Source organism: Miniopterus schreibersii (assembly GCF_964146895.1).
Source record: "Miniopterus schreibersii genome assembly, chromosome: 16".
Classification (NCBI taxonomy): Eukaryota; Metazoa; Chordata; class Mammalia; order Chiroptera; family Miniopteridae; genus Miniopterus; species Miniopterus schreibersii.
In genome coordinates, this window is record NC_138116.1 from 26,746,974 (window position 1) to 26,763,244 (window position 16,271).

Genomic DNA, 16,271 nt, shown 5'->3' on the forward strand with positions numbered 1-16,271 from the left:
AATCTGAATTATTGTCCCTAAATTTCCTACTGTCTGGGTTTTGCTGGTTGCTCACTTGTGGTGCTGTTCAACAAATTTCTCTGTCTCCTGTATTTCCTGCAAATGTGTTATCGGTGAGGTGCCCTCTGAGTCCCCACCTGTTACTGGTGAAAGTGGAGCTCTTGGGGAGCCATGGGAACAAGAATTTCCTGAGACCCCCAAGGGAAGATGAGGTATCGCTAAAAGCTTTATTGATGAGGTAACATTAAGGGGTTCCCCTCCAAGGTCCCATCTCCCTCCGTCTTGCCGTGAGAAAAAAAAAATCCCATTTTGTTTCCAGCAGGGCTAAGATTAAAGCCACTGCCCAGAGCCTTCACTCCATATTAAAGCACAGTCCAGTCCAGCATCCGGCTAGCTTAGCTTGTGTTCCCAGCTGCAGTTCATTGCTTGTGGGGTCTGCATGGCCATAGGCCATTCGGCTTCTAGGGCCACATGGCTTTGGAGGAAGCACAGGCAAGTGCAGGTCATGGAGCCAGTGAGAAACAGGAACACAAGCAAGCAGGCAAGAGCAGAACAAGCGAGACAGTGAGAACTGCTTGTCTCCAGGTTATAACTAGGAGCTTAGCCAATTAAGCCTTCAGGACTTCTCTCACTTACAAGGGTTTTGCTCTCCTAGCCAGTCATCTTTACTCCCCGGGCTAAACTGACAGACAAGCACCTCCTCTATGTCACCACAACTTCCCTGTGCATGTGTCCGTCTCCCCTTTGTTTGATCCCTTCCCCCAGTGATCTGCAGGGAATGGACCAGTGGTTCCCTGGGGAGTGTAAGTTGCAGCTTCCTGGTGAAGCTGTCCACGTAACCATGCTTATAACGTCTGGCCTCCGCTTCGCTTCCTTCCTATTATTAGTATTAATAACTAGCTAATTACGATGATAACAAATGGTCAGCTTGGTCCAGAGGCCTGATCAGACTCAGGTTTGGCCCTGTTGACCAGATCACAAGTGGTACATTAGGAGACAACTAATGTCTTGTTTTCCTTTTATGATGCTATTGGTGCTCAATACCTAGATTCAATCATCTGTTAGCAGATATAAATGGTGAAATTCCAATTTAATAATTTATTTTTCATTTATGAGTTGTGGTATTTTTATAAAGAGATACTTCTCCTACAGTTCATATAGGAAAGACATGATAAATGCATAATACATTCTCTTTCTTTATGCGATTGCAAGATAATAACTGGTTCCCTATCATCTTCCCAAGCAGACCAATTATATGCATATATATTATATCATACTTATTATAATATAATTATATTACATACTTTATATATTTATAAATCTATATTTATTTTTATTTTATAAATAAATTGCTTTGTTATAAGTAAATCTATTTTTTATTTTACAAATATAGACTTATAAATATATAAAGAATGTAATTCTAATAAATGTAATATATAATAAAAATAAGTATAGATCTATAAAATAGAGATATGATTATGAACACTGTATTTAAATATATGTGGTGGGGTTTAATCCATTTAATTTATTATTATACTTATTAAAGTTCAAATGGCCTCATCTTTGGCCAGTGGGAGCTCCTTGAGTTGGCTCCTGCACCCTTTAATATGATTCTAGTGTTTTTTGATAACCTCTTGCTGTCTGGTATGACAAAATATTCCAGACTTACCTTGTACACTTCCAGTGTCAGATCTGAAATCTGACATTTCACAGGAAGCCCTGATTCCTTCTGGTGGGAAATGGTATTTCAAGACCATGAACTGTGGACTAGGGATGTTCCTTGCTACTGGCTAGGTCATTGTTTCTAGGCCTTTCCAGCGGACAAGGCTAGAAAATACATATACTGTGCAGATACTGATACTTTCTCTTTTTTTTGACATACAATGTTATATTAGTTTTAGGTGCACAATATAGTGATTAGACATTTATATACCATGCCAAGTTATCACCAGGAGTCTAGTACCCATCTGACACCATGCATAATTATTACAATTTTTTTTCAGTTTTAAATCATTTTTTACTTTTCGATTACAGTTACCGTACAATATTATATTAGTTTCAGGTGTACAGAGACTTATACTTTTGATTCAAATTCAGAACTCCTGGGTTTTACCTAATCTCTTTCCTATTATACCTGTATCTCCTTTCTTCCAAACTGAGCGTCCTTGTTTCTTGAGAATACAGGAGATAAGATTAGAATTTCCCAGAATCAATCATTTGCTTTATCTTCCATTACTCACTCAACAGTCTCAGAAAAACATTACAAATACTACCACCACTATTTTCATTACTGAAAATAATTAGAAAAATAGATCTGCGTATGTTTTCCTCATTGTACCCTAATTTTTGTAGTTGTCCTGTAAACTATATTTTCAGATCATCTAGTGATAGCATACTATACTCTCACCCTTTTAATCCCCATTCACTCTTAATTTTATAAGTAGCTAGTATTTAATGTTCACTATCAGCTTTCAATATCAGTGTCTCTTTGGTGATTTTGTTTATCTGAAGCTTGTTATCCAAGAAAACCCTCAAAAAGAGCTCGCAGGAATGATACTCCTTGAGTGTGTGCATGTTGATAATAGTTACCTGTGCTCTTTGTACACAAAAGTCCCTTTTTCTGAATATGAAACTCTTGAATTATATTTTCTTTTCTTAAGGATATTAAAGTGTCTTTTCATTTTCTTCTAGCATAAAAAGTATTGTTGTCAGAAAGTCTGATGGTAACCTAATTTTTCTTTCCCTTGTAAAATATTTCCTCTTTTTGGCTAGACACCTAAATAATTTTCTCCTGTTTTAAAAAATTTTTCTTCTTCTTAAAGTGCAGTAATTTTACCAGACTATGTCTTGCTGTTCAGGCTCAATTTTTAGGTACATTATGTACACACTTGTGTTCTTTCAATATGTAGGTTCAGACCTTCTATTCTTCTTATTTCAGGACTGTTTCCTTAAATTATAATTTCTAGCATTGGCTCTGTAGCCTTACTTTGGTTTTCTTTCTCAGGGACCCCTATTGCTACATGCAGGATATTCCAGGCTTTTGTTCAATATTTTAATTTTCCCTCAGATTCCTTTTATCTCTCTTTTCTTTTTCCCATTTCTTTTTGATTCTTAAAAATGTTCCTTTTACCTTCTGCTATTCTTAGGGCATTATTTATTATATTGATTTAGTCTTGCATACCTTGCAGTTTTAATTTTTATTTTTGAAATAACATTTTTTTCTCTCCTTTTAATTCCTTCCTGTGAGTTGTCATGTAATTTCTGAAGTTTCATTGTTATTCTTTTGATGATGGTGATGATGATATCATTTAATGTCTTTTAGCTCATTTTGGTTACATCATTTTAGTTCACTAGGTCACAGTTTTTATTTTTTTTTGTGAACGTATCTTTCTGGCATCCCCTTTCACCGACTATAAAGAAGTTATTCTGTACCTTATGCTCTTTGTTCTTATAATAACTTTGCATGGGTTTTGTCCTCAATATTTTTATGACGTTTATTTTCATGTGAATACAATTTTTCTGAACTTTGTGAAGGGAGCCTGATTCAGGATAGCTTTTCCAACTTCACAGAGCTCCCTCTTTGGTTGTTTTTAGGTAGTATTTAAAAATATAGCAGCTGACCTTCTGAGACTTCCTGGCTCTGTTCCCCTACCCATTTTTATAGGGGCCTCTTTCTTTTTGAGCCTTTAATTCCTATTCTACTTATTTCTGATCCCACACCAGCAGTATGGAGACCCTGGGATGGGGATGTCTGGCTGGTCAATTTGGGTGTTTATAGGGCCTGCATTCCTTCAGACTGTACCATAGACCCCTTGCACTCACCCACTAGTGGACTGGAAAGAATGCTTCCAGTTTCAGCTGCTGTTTTCCAATTGCTCCCCACCCGGTGATTTCATGCAGGAAAGATTCCACTACACAAGTCCAGGGGATTTTGAGAGTACGTTTATTAAAGCTGGGAACAGAGAAATAAAGGAAAGGCTTAAGATAGAAGAGGTAAGATCATAGCTACAGGAGTGAGCCTAGGGGGAGCTCTCCTTGGCCCTTTAGAAGATCACAGAGGAAGAAAAAGTGAGCCACACTGGGCTGTGTGGACTCAGGAAACAAGTTACAGAAGCAAAAGGAGGGCCTTTGGAGACAGGTTCAGGGGTTAGCCCGTGACGAACTGCTGCTGCTTGCTGCTCCCCAGGTTGCAAGTCTTGTGGGAACATTTAGAGCTTAAGAGAAAGAAAACAAAGATACACACCTGAGGAAAGAAGGGGGAAGGAGGTTTGGGTGTACTTAAGGGAGAGTCCACACTGGGTCCTTTGTCTTAGGATTTTTAATCTGTTTTCTAAAGGTGGGAATTTTAGGGGACATCTCAGTCAGAATATTCATCAGCTTTCCAGCTGTGTCCTTTGATATGCTGATACATCAAAATGAACTCATAGAGGGACAAGGTTCATTCTCTGGTCAGTTTCACCTTCAAAGAATGTCATCGGAAAGGGACCAGGACCAAGGTGGGTCTGCCCCAGCACAGGCTGGAATGTGTAAACTATTTGTTCCTAAGTGTCCTTGGTTAGGGAAGGTAAGATCTTGCCATTTATTAGCTGGCGGTAAATTGCTTGGACATCTGTTCAGCTATCTGTCTCAGTTTCCCCATTTCATGTGCCAAAGAATTTTCCTAGCTTTTTGCTAACCTGACACAGAAGTGGGGATTATCTGGGAGCCCCTTGCCTCCTTACCCAGGGTTTTTCACTAATAGCCCCCTATTTCTTCCCCCATTCTGAACCCAGGGTACCCTGCTCTTGATGGTGGTGGTACCCCTTCCAGGTTTTTCTCCTGGAATCTGTTCAGACATTGGGTTTCTGAATTCCCAGGCCTCCTCTCCCTCCAGCTCCTGGTCCCAAAAGGCACATACATGTTAAAACTGCCTGTGGATACAATTTATAAAAGAAGGCCAGGCCCCATCTGGGAGTCAAAAAGGTTGAAGAGGGGGAAGGGAAAGGCACTGGTGTGCTCCCCAGAGGGAGAGAATGCCCAGAGTCTTTTGTTTTGAGGGGCTTTATCTCTCTCTTGCAGGTGGGAATCTTAGGGAAGGTCTCAAGGGAGGGTTTCAGCAAAATATACATCAGTTTTCCAGGTGTGCTCTTTCAGGGTCATGGTCTCTACTGTTTGGTCAGTGCCAGGACAACAAGAGGTCTAGTCATTACAGCTGGCCCCTGCATCACTCACCTGGTTTTGCAGCTTTTCTGGGCCTGGAGCCAGAATACAACTGAGGCCTGGATGTTATCTCTAGGGAGACGACCTTCTGTATCTGCTGTAAATTACTCGGCCAGTTTGTTAAGCTATCTGTCTCAGTTTCCCTATTTCACTCGTCCTGGCTTACTGGCCTGTCTCAACAAGTACTCAAAAAGTGTTTAGAAATGCTTCTCAAATCATATATATCATACAATGACATGCAGGCTGTACTAGTGCCCATTCATAAGAGGGTCACAAGAGACCAGTCAACTCACCCTGACATGCAGTGCTGAGAGAGGCTGGGGAATTCACAATATCCACCCATACCATCAGCATCTTTCACCTGCTATAATCATTTTAATTATTTTATTGCAGATTTCATCAGGGAGATAATATGAGGGAGAGCAAAGAGGCAGCCAGGCCTCCTGAGTTATTGTTCAGAGATGGGAGCTCTGTCCCATTAGCCATGGAAATTTGAGGACACACAGAGGTTTTCAGAATCAGTTGTCATCATTGCTCATAAGTTTCGAAGGGCACGTTTAGAAGCAGAAACGTGGTCTGGATAGAAATCACAGTGGCAGGTGGGAGGGAGCAGGAAGGCTATATGTCTGTGGAGAGCAGGGCGCCCTGCACACCTTCATCCTAAAAGTGTAGGGCTGCAGGGGGCGTTCGTAGGTCAAAGTTATTATCTACAGAAAGTGGATTTGCCTGCCTGGCACTGGGCTTCCCCTTCCCCTTAGCTAAGGCCACTTGATTTCCTTCTATAGGCTTGTGTCCTTGGGAAATTTAGGGACACCATGGTCAGAGGCTGTGAACACTAGCACAACCTGACTATTCACCCACACTGAGTGACCCTGGGCACTGATCCACAAACAGGGCTTTGGACTTCCCCAGAGTAGAAACCTCAGCATAAACCAAGTTCTAACTCTGGTTCTGGCTCAGGGTCTTCCGTGAGGTTGTAGTCACGATGTTAGCTGGGGCTGGAGGATCTCTTTCCAAGATGGTTCTTCCACATGGCTGCTGGCATGAGGCCTCGGTGTTGTGCCATATGGACCTCTCCACAGGACTGTTTGAGCATCCTCACAGCAAGGCAGCTGGCTTCCCCCTGGTGAGTGATTTTAGGAAGAATAAGACCGAAGCCGCAGTGTCTTTTAGGACCTAGCCATGGAGATCACACTCTACCATTTCCACTGTATCCTCATGGTTATGGGAGGCCAGGTAGGGGCTTATGTACCAGGAGGTGTGGCTCTTTGGGGGTCATTTTGAAAGCTGGCTACTAAATCAGGTGCCTCTGAAACGCAGCCAGAGTTGAGAATCCTTGCTCCTAGTCCTTCTGGGGTTGAGACCCTGCCTTTGTCATGACCCTCCCAGGGGCATTTCTCTTTTAATAGATGTAAAGCTTTGGGCTCCTGGGGTAACCATCACCCTCAATGCTGTTGGGAGGGTGGAGAGTGGGGGGATCGGGAGGCTTTCAGGTAGACACCACACATCACAACTTATGAAGGGCTTTCACATCCTTTCCTCCCATGATTCTGAAGCAGGCAGGACTTATTAATGTTTATTTTCTTCACGCAATAGCCAGAGTGGTTCCAGTCTTTTTAACTATAATGAATACTTCTGTACATAATTCTTTGTTCTGCCAGCATATTATTCCCAAGGGGTAGGTTCTGTAGGATGAAAATACTTGTTCAAATCTTTTTTTCCCCTGTACAGAGGCCCAAGTATTTCCGTGGGTTTTGTCATTGTTTTTCCATCTCTTTGTGTTTATTTTTAGTGTGTGAATCCAGTGATCACACTCCTGTTCAGAATTGAGCTAAGGCCTCTCAACAGTCATGGAGTAAAGTCCCAAACCCTTCTCATGGTCGATGGGCTGCCACATGATGTGCCCCTCTCGTACCCCAACCCCACTGTGCTCCTTGCTCACTGCATTCAGGCCACACAGGTTAACTTCAGCTCCTGAAACATAACATTCTGTTCCCCTCCTTAAGGCCTTTGCACAAACTCTGCCTCCAAGTCTGACTCAGGAAACTTGAACTTCTCCTTCAGGAATCAGTTTTCAGTCTCTTCTTCACAGGCCTTCCCTGATCCCTCAGGGCACAGACTTCCCCCACAGCACCCTGTCCCTCCCTCAGACCATTTACTACAGTGTGTCCTGGGGCACTCATCTGTGCAATGACTCATTTACCTCCACCTGACTGACCTCTCCATGAGGGCAGAGATCATGTAGTTTTCTCTGCTACCTGGCCCTCAGTTGGCATACAGTAGGTGCTCACTAGGTGCTTACTGCATGACTATGCACAAAAAAACAAGGCCCAGAGACATTACAGACATGCCCAAGGCCACCCAGGTATCCTACCTCCTTGGGGCCCTGATGGCAGATACACTCAATCCAAAATGCACTCCACACCTAGGGTCCATCCTGTCCCCAGAATTACATCCTGTAGAGAGAATTGTGTGCACCAGCTGCTCTAAGCAGGCTCCCCACCAATGGGACAGGCAGATTTTTGTGGCAATCAAGGGGTTACCCACTCACCAGAAAGTGACGGCAGCCTTTGGCTGGGCTCATGTGCTGTGCTGGAGACAGCTCTGATCAAGGTAACCCTGATATTTCCACCTCAGCTTCATTCTGAACATCCGTGTTTCTTGAAATAGCCCTGTGAGTTTCCATTTGCCCCTGGGGATGCTGCCAGGCAGCTTGTCTGCAAAGGAGAGGTGCAATGGCTATGATTATTTAATGATCTCCAAACCACGGGGCTGTTTTTCCTGTAGCCTGTATTCTTGCTGCTCTCAAGAGGTGTCTGGAAGAAGCGAGGGACATCTCAATGACAACTTCCATGAGCCTTCACTGCCCCCAGGCCTGGGGCCAGGTGCTCTGCGCAGCTAGGGTGACAGGTTGAGGATGCTCGGGGACAGAGGAAGAGCAGAAGGGCAGTCAGAGCCCTTATCTTTGATTAACTCTCTCCAGCTCCCAAGTCCCTGTGCTGCACCTAAAATTACCTTTGTTGATGCCACACCTGACCCCAGAAGCAGGCCAGGGTCTAACTCCTCTACTCAACAGGATATGCCCATCCTGGGAGCCACTGCTCACCTTCAGTGCTGCAGAACCTGGCAGCAGATCTCTGTGAGTGCCCAGGTGGAAGGTAAGGCAGACCTCTATGTGACAGACCCACCCTGGAAACACAGACAGATTTCCACTTGGGCCTCATGGCACCTAAGCCCAGAAGAAAGTGCTAACCACCCACCTCAGCATATGTGCACACACACACACTCACACTCACTCAAACTCACATGCACTGTCACACACATACACTCACACACTCATATACCCACTCACACACACACTCACACACTTACACTCACACACACATACTCAGGTTCACTCAGGCTGGATTGCCTTCACCCTGAGCAGCTTGCACTCACCCATGCGAGGGGCACTGCGTTGCCAGGTTACTCCCCAGGACCCCACCAGGACCCCATGTAGGCTCAGATTCTAATCCAAGCAGCTCCCCAATGTCCTGACTGTGACCTGTTCCCTCGGTGGTAGGTTACTTACAATTGTAGATTATTCATGACTCTCCACTGCCCCTTCTGTCTGATCAGCCTTCCCCGCCCTCCACCTCTCTGGGTTGAAATCCCCCTCATCCTCCAGGCTCGAATTCTGCCCCACGAAGCCCGCTCGCACGCTTGCAAATGGAAATGAATGTCTGTCCCCTGAGCACCCATACACTTCGCCTCCACCTCTCGGACTCTTGAGACCGACTTGCTGCTTTCTAATCATGCTCTTCCTGGACATGTCCTAACAACTCTTTCCCCCCAACCACTTCATGCATTTCTCTGATACAAACCTACCTGCTTGCCCTCTGCAGACACACATGCATTGATGGAAATACACTGGCTTTGATGTCCGAAGGGGCTGTTGTTTCCTACTCCCCCCCTTCCCCAGTGCTCCCAAAGCGCTCCCTGGGCCAGGTCCCACGCTGCGCCCTGCGAAGACACGCAGCCCTGCCCTGACTGAGTCTGCCGGCTGGTGGTAGCTAATCCCCAACCTTTCCATTGCCCAATATCAAAGGGCCTTACTGTCCTTATCGACAATATTGAGTTTTATAATAACCACCTCCTCGGTGTTGTAATAATTAAATGGAGTCATGTATATGAAATGTCTAACACTGCACGCTCAGTAAGCACGCGTTTCTCCCATGTTCCTCCTTTAGAGAGAACTCAGAGATTCGAGGGTGTTTTGCCTAAAGAGAGGGGCAAAGGAGGGGAGGAGGGGGGAGGCAGTGAGAGGTCCTCAGGGCTGTCTCATCGCCAGCCCTCCCCCTGCCCCTTCTATTCTCCTATCTGGATTTTCAAAGGCTTGCTGCCTACAGCCTCGGAGAACCAGCTCCAGACAAGGACCCCAGCGCCCCCCATCCTTTCCAGATTATCCTGCATGCAATTCCAGCCACAGAGCCAAGGCTAGGAGCTCTCCCCTGGAATGATGACACATTTAAAAAAGAAAACAGCTTCCGGTGGTTCTCAGGGTCCCCGAAAGCTATTGCTCCCAGGATTCCCACTGAACTTCTGCCCTTCATATTTATGACCCTCTAGTTTCTTTCCGTCCTGGCTTTCCAGACAGCGGTGCAGACAAAAGGACCATTTGTAACAGCTTTTCTGACAGCTGGACATTATTTAATTACAACTTCTGGCCAGCCACACAGTGTGCCAGAGGCTATTTAAAGTTCTAGATGGCAGGAGGAGAAATGGGGAAACTTACAACCCTTGGGGGGCAGGGATGCGGGGAGCCAGGGAGGGGAGCAGTCAGGACAGACCCTCGGACAGACTCTCGGTCCCTTGCTCTGAAGTGGCACCTCTCCGAGCCCTGGCCTTTGGTGTTGGAGTCTCTGTGGGAAAGGTGGACATGAAGTCAGTCCCCTACGGCATATTCTGGGGGGAAGAGTACTGCAGAACCGACAGCACCAAACAGAACAGAATTGTCATTTGTCCAGATTAGCCACCCATATCGCACAGAGCCAGCAACTGAGGCACAGAGAGGAGACAGGACTTGCTCGAAGCCACATTATAACTGGTGCAATTCTGGGGAAGTCATCTAAGCCCCTTGGGCCTTGCGGAGGCCCTTGTATGAGCAAGGGCCCTGCTTAATTTTTCATGCAGCAGCCACACACCTGCCGATGTCATCTTGAAGCACTGAGCTGTGGCAGGTGGCACTCTAGGTGTAAACAGGAGTGTAATCATGGGTGCCAGCGTTTGGTCATCTGGTCAACCCCAGGAGAGTCATTGGTTTTCCATTTAGCTGCTACAGCCACAGTCAACTGAGATAAGGAGAGAGGTCTCCCCCATAATGGGGCAGGGGCTAAGGAAGGCAAGTCTACCGGAGGTTGCTATACCCTGGGGACGGAGGGGCAAGAGGCCAAATATGAATACAAATCACAGTAGCTCCAGGGATCGAAGGCTACTATCAGCACCATTGTTATGATGAGTAACATGTTGCCCTTTTGATATTTCCATGAACTCTATACAATTTACATGATTTTACAGATGAGAAATGGAAGCTCAGAAAAATCAATTATACCCTGAAGCTACCCAGCCACTAGTGGACTAGGATTCAACCCCAATTCTGTCTGATTCTGGAGCCTGTGATCTTTCCACCGGATTGGTGGTTCTCCATCCCCGCTGCACATTGGAAGTCCCCAGTAGGCACTGGAAACATACAAAGGCCCAGGCCTTACTGCAGCCAAAGAAATCACAACCGCTTAAGGTTGAGCACTGGAATCAGTATTTTCTAAGTCATCCTAATGTGTAGCCAGGCTTGAGAGCACCCTGTGGGACTGCAGCCTGCTGGTGAGAGCCCCCACCAGTGTGACATCGGAAGTATGACCACTCCCACTGTCGCCTCCCCATTGCTGCTAAACCATCCCACGTGGTCATAGCAGGGCCCTGCTTGGTGGCCAGGGCTGAGCATCACTCTGCTGAGGTCTGTTGCACCTGGTCTTCTCTGCGGCTCTCCTGGCTGCCCTGTTGACATCATCACCCTCCTGCCTGTAGTCTCAGTTCCTACCACTGTCACCCAGGTGTGCCAACTCTGACCAGGCTGCTCATATCCACAGCCCTTAGCATCCTTACAGGTTGAGATCCTCAGGATGAAAACTCTGGGATGGAGATTAGCATGTAGGAGGTTTATCAGGGCGTGCTCTGGAGAGCAGCACTGCACCTAGGGAAGGGAAGGTCGGGGAGTCAGTCCTTCAGTGATGAAGGGGGATCTAGGTGGCACATCAGGGCACCCACATCAGCCCTGAGCAGTGGGGTGAGTTTATGTGGGAGCCGAGGAAGCATCCTCTCCAGGGAGCTAGAATGACTTTATTAGAGCTCAGCATGGAGCTGCCTTGAACATGGCTTTCATTTACCCCACTCTACAACAGCATTATAACCCTCCTCCCCCCTGGGAGCTTTACTCAAGTCCCCTCCAGGGCTCAGCTGAAAACAATTTAAGGGACTTGGCAGATCAGTGCTCCTCGTTGGTCTTCAGCAGAAGTCTGTGGCTGGCTAGGCTGGGACTGGCACACCCACCCTCTCTCCCAGGGTGGAGCTCTGGGGGTGAGAGGAGCAGCCTCTCCTCCTCCTGTCCACCTGGCTTTCCCAGTGCCTGGGAGTCAGTGACCAGTTCCACCCTGTTCTAGTTCCACCTCAGGAGCCAAGACAGAGTTTCCTGCCCTCACAGGCCTCACAGGGAAATGGGGGAGATAAAAACAGACACTTGCAATGAAATCATCCTGTTGCCATCGCAGTAGCTTGCATGGGGAAGCAGCTGCCTGACCAGGGGAGGAGCGGTCACCTCTATCTGGAAGCAGGGCAGATATGATGGGGAAGAGCGTTCCAGGGAAAGGTCTGAGCAAAGGCTGAGGCCCGAACCTACAGCGTTAGCAAGCAGCAGGTGCTCCCGGAGCCGTACCTGGGTGTTACAGGGCTGGGCTGGGGGACTCGGGAGGAGATTGGAAAGATAGGCAAGGGCGGGAAATGGAGGTCCCTCTACCCGTTCAAAGGAACTTGGAGTTTGCTGCAAAGGTAAAGCCCCCCGACACACACTGAAAAGCTATCTTCAGCAGGGGTTGTCATAATTTTTTTAATGTATGACATAATCAAGGGGAGTTTATGGCTTTTTTTCCCTAATCCATCTCCCACTCCTCGGCCCCATCAGGCACTCACAAAACACACCTCACTTTTGCCTTCTGCTGCTCTGGTTTTTCTCTGTCTCTCTCCTAAATAAACAAACCCACCCTGCTGACCAATTCTCCCCTCGCTTCTGACATGGATGGTTGTCGGGGCTTCTTCACTGACTCACAGGCACAGAGACTGGAGGGGTCCTGGCCCCGCTTTAGGGAGAAAGGCTCTGACACCTGCAGAGAGGAAATGACTTGCCCGAGTACACACAAATCGTCAAGGATGCGGTGGGACCGGCCCAGTTTTTCTCCCACGTATCAGGTCAGCTCATTCTGTTCCTGCTCCGGGAGGAAAAGTCCATCCTAAACAAGACTGAGCAGGTGGGAATCCAGTCTCCCAAGCCCTGCTTCTGAAACCCCTTCTGACTCCGTCTTTTCCTCGCTTCTCTGGTCCTTTCACGCACCCCCAACACACAGAACCTGCCTGTTGCCCGAGACCCCTTCTGCAACCCATGTGCTCTCTCGGAGAAACTTCTCTCCTTTTCTCTATCACCTCTTGTGCCATCAAAACCACGTGGTCTCGTGATCCATCCTTTCCATTACATGAGTGATTTCCAAGGAAAAGTAGAGATTTCACTACACTAAGAACTAGAAGATAATGTCCCCACTCTGCTGCTTCTTCTGACATTGTACAAGCACCTTAATTTCTTCAAGCGTAGCTGAGGTTTATTTTAAACCTCTTTAATTTCCTTTTAGCTCTGATATTCTGGGACTCCAATTTTTCCAGTGGCATGCCGGAGCGTGCTCTTTCCAGCTTAAGAGAGTCTGTTATGCATGTCGCCTCCCTCCCAAGTCCCTTTCTATACTGGTAGCTTGAAATCAGCCATGGTGGGAATGCTTACATGGGGGAAACAGACTGTTAAAATCCAGTCCTTTGGGGGTGGCGGGGGGCTGGTTTACTAGCACCCTCACTGAACCCCTCCCCTCACATCTTAATCAAAAGCAAGTGTCTGCGATCTCACAAAGACACCTAAGAGCAAATGATACCTTAACCCACCAGACAGCGCTTCTGATAGTACAGCAAGCATATGAGGAGGCACACTTAGGGTGGCGCCCCATGGCGTTCTTTGCCCCTTTCATAGCGTTGGTTCATGTTGTTCTCTCCCCCTGCAGAATGGAGTGAATTCTGCACCCCATTCATTCATTCATCTTCAGGTCTCACGATTCTACTACTAATCCTTTACAAGCCAGCTCTACAAAATCTCCAGCCCCCAGTCAAGATTAAGTTCCCCTTCCAACTTAAAGGATACCTATGCAAACACATCTTTCTCCCCATCTGGACAGTAGGTTCCCTGAAAGGAGAACTGTATCTTCTCTTCCCTCCCAAGTGAGGCCGGCACCGTGTCCTGCAGACAGCGGGTGTTCAATAAATATCTGGGTCAGTGAGAACTGCAGCATTTGGCAGATGTGCGCAAGACATGCGAGTCCTTTCCATTATGAACTGTATTTGTCGGGAATAGAGCAGAAGCTGACGAAATGAATTTAAATAATGCAAGCCTCCCCCCTCCCCATTCCTTATTCTTTCATCACCACTCCCAAGCAAAGGGGAGCGGTATCACCAGTTTTATGGGGATCCTTCCAGAAATGGCCTACACATGCACAGGCACGCATGTCTGCGAAGAGAGCTTTTTATTTTGCACAAATGGCAGCACACTGTTCTGTAGCATTTCCTTCTTAACGTGCCCCATGGATAGTTGCATCTCAGCAACCAGATCAGCCTCATTCTTTAAGGCTGGGCGCTGGTCCCTCATATAGAGGGCTCACATTGGATGTGGCCACTTCCCTACTGATGGGCGTGTAAGTTCCTGCCTGTCCTGGGAATCGCCGAGAACGCGGCAAGTATGTCCACGTACCTGCACTTTTGCCCACATGTGCAAGTATATCTGCAGGAAAACAAAACCTAAAAATGGAATTTCCCGATCAAAGAGGAGGCATGCTTTTAACTTTGATGGATATTGCTGCCTTTTCTTCCAAATACATGGAAACCTGAGTGCTCTTATCTCTCTAGCAGCCTTTATCTGCTTCTTTCTTCTTACCCATTGCTCACTTCTACCTTTTCTGGCATGAGAAACCGCCGTTGTTATTTTCACAGTCACTCCATGGAGCACCGGGTGACAGAGCCGACCAGCTCTGTGCTGCCACAGCCTGGCGCTGGGCGAATAGCTCATCCCTCCAATGAGCAAGTGCCTCGGCGTCAGCAGGCGAACCTCTTGACATGATTTCTTTGAGCTCACCCAGTTCGGTGCCTCTGAGCTGCTTCCCATCGTTGCTCACAGATCAATAGTCAAGACAGGGAGGAGACCCAGACATGGTTACCACTCCTCTCAGCCACTCTCTCCAGGGCAAGGAGGAGAGAGACCAATGGGCGCAAATAGCGCTTCCCAAACCTCTCACAGGCGAGGCGCAGGCCCCTTCCATCTCCAAAGTCCCTGCCTTTTTCACACCTTTATTCTCTAAGGTAGTTGCTTGGTTTACTGCCAGATGTCACACTTCAGGAGGCCTAGGGAAGGGGAACATTTGGTGCCATCCAGGTGGGGTAAGCCAGAGGCTCAGGGATTCCTGAATCCTGCCCTCCCTGAGATCCCATCTGCACTGTGGGGATTCAAACTCGGGAGTTATTCGTGAAAAAGAACAGCAAAATTCTTTTCAGAGCTGGGAAAGTCCCCAGTTACTCTGACATAGGACTTCTGTAGCTGGGTATGCCTGAGCACACACACTCACAGACACACAGACACACTCATGCATGCACACTGGGATGTGCCCAATAGTTTCTGATCCTAAGACGGCTGAGTCAGCACAGTGGGCTTGACCTGGCTGTAGGCACAGAAGGGGTACACCAGCATGTTCGAGCCTGTCCTGAGGAGTCCAGGCTGCTTGGCCTCCTTACTGCCTAGTGGCCAGGCGGCAAGGGGGAGACCACACGTGGTGTGAACTCTTCACCCCCAGTGGCCCACCCACTAGCCAAACATGGCCTGATGAGCATCATGGACCCTGAACTGTCAGCTGCCCCATCCCTCTTGGATGTGAGTTAGGAGGGCGGTGAGCAGAGGGTTGGAAATGTTGGCATGGGCATGGCAGGCCTTCTCCTCAGCAATAGCATGGTAAAGGGATCTGGAAGCGTGTCTGATGAGGCACACACTGCTCAATTGGAGTATTTATCATTGCATCCCCAATGCCTGGCATGAAAGAGCCCTTGGAGGACGCAGCCTGGAGGAAAGAAGTCTCAAAGCGGACAGGTGACTTCCTTTACGGGAGGCCATTAAGGAGAGGGAGTGGATGTGCTGTGTGTGTTTCTCAGGCTAATCTTGACCCAGTGGGTCGAAACCACAGAGAGACAGATATCAATTCAACATAAGCCATTGCAAGGGACAGTTTATTCCAAGTGTGGAATCATCTGCTTTGAAAAGTCACAATGTCCCTGTCACTGGAAGCATTCAAATCCAGGGGCAAATGTTCAGGCAGGGATTCAAGGATTAGAGGCCTGCACTAGGTGGCTTTTAAGATTTCACAACCCCTGGGAATGAAAGATTCTGTGCAATGCTCCCTCCTGCCTAGAAAACCATGCTGTAGCTATCAAACACCCTGTTTCCTCAGCACCCACTCGAGCCTGAGAGTGTTCCAGGTGTGTCTGTGGCAGCGAGAGGGGTTGTGCGGCCCACTAGAGAGCTGTTCTTCACCCAGGGACTATCTGCTCTTCAAACAGAGACCTGGAATCTTTTTTTTTTCTTTTTTCTCTCCTCCCTTGGCAAAGCAGGCCCTGGGCTGAGCCGTTAAGCTGCCTGCTGGTTCAGAAGCGCGCTTGCTCCGTCTAGCACAGGGCGGGAGACAGCTGTGGCA

The 16,271-nt window shown here is 47.3% G+C and overlaps 1 protein-coding gene across 1 annotated transcript in view; it reads left to right on the plus strand.

The window, feature by feature from the left end:
- ASIC2 (acid sensing ion channel subunit 2) overlaps positions 1–16,271 on the plus strand; it is a gene marked incomplete at its 5' end in the record, with an annotated part of 830,294 nt that overhangs the window by 499,790 nt on the left and 314,233 nt on the right. The window lies entirely within an intron of this gene.